Source organism: Rhincodon typus, chromosome 44, assembly GCF_021869965.1.
Source record: "Rhincodon typus isolate 14 chromosome 44, sRhiTyp1.1, whole genome shotgun sequence".
Classification (NCBI taxonomy): Eukaryota; Metazoa; Chordata; class Chondrichthyes; order Orectolobiformes; family Rhincodontidae; genus Rhincodon; species Rhincodon typus.
Genome location: NC_063375.1, coordinates 1,423,324 through 1,424,462, shown reverse-complemented (window position 1 = coordinate 1,424,462; position 1,139 = coordinate 1,423,324). Strand labels below are relative to the sequence as shown.

Genomic DNA, 1,139 nt, shown 5'->3' with positions numbered 1-1,139 from the left:
ACTCACAGACACAGACACACACACTCACAGATACATACACACACACAGACACACACACACACTCTCTCAAACACACTTTCAAACCCACTCTCACACACTCTCACACATGTTGTCTCTCTCTCACACACACTCTCTCACACACTCTCATACACACACACACACTCTCACACTCTCTCTCACACACACACACACTCTCTCTCTCTCACACTCTCTCACACACACACACACTCTCTCACACTCTCTCTCACGCACTCTCTCTCTCTCACACACAAATATACTCTCTCACACACTCACTCACACACACACACAAACATGCACACATATACACGCACGCATATGCACACACACACCACCCTGTCTCTCTCACCTCCTCCAGACCCCTACACCCCCTCCCGCACCCTACCCCCCCTCCCAGCCCCCTACACCCCCCTCCCTATTGCTTTAAACCCCAAACTCTCTGACTAAGCCCTTAATTTGCCCTGTCCCTGATATTTCCGAACGGGGATGCAGGGTCAGATTCTGTCTGATTTGACTCTGGTTCTTTACCCCGTTCCTCCTCGATCCATCTCCCCCTCTGGTTCTTTATCCCATTTGCCCCTCGATCCGTCTCCCACTTTAGCCTCCCCCTCCCTACCTCGATCAATACTCACCATGTTTTACAAAGATATTGATTCAGGGGAGGGGGTGGAGGAGAGGGTTACACAGACAAAGAGAGAGAGAGAGAGAGAAAAATTTGGTCACAGCGGAAGGGAGAGGTCGGGGAGAGATAGACAGAGAAAGAGGTAATGAAAGTAGTCAGCAGAGAAAGGCAGGGCAAGAGAGAGAGGAAAAGATAGACAGAAAGTGGATCATGGATGGGGAGAAGGAATGGGGAAGAGAGACAGCGATACGCTGCGGGAATGCAAGAGAGTGTGTGTGTGTGTGTGTGAGGGAGGGAGAGTGCAAGTCTGTGTGCGTGCCCATGTGGGAGGGAGAATGTGAGTCTGTGCCTGATTGTGCGGGACGGAGAGTGCGCGCGTGCGGGAGGGAGAGTTCGCATGTGCAGGAGGGAGAGTGCGAGTCTGTGTGCGTGCCCATGTGGGAGGGAAAGTGTGCGCGTGCGGGAGGGAGAGTGCACGCATGCAGGAGGGTGAGTGCGA

At 52.9% G+C, this 1,139-nt stretch overlaps 1 protein-coding gene across 1 annotated transcript in view; it reads left to right on the top strand.

The window, feature by feature from the left end:
* LOC125487747 (FYVE, RhoGEF and PH domain-containing protein 1-like) overlaps nt 1-1,139 on the top strand; it is an 11,742-nt gene that overhangs the window by 4,346 nt on the left and 6,257 nt on the right. The gene's annotated exons all lie outside the window — the stretch shown is intronic.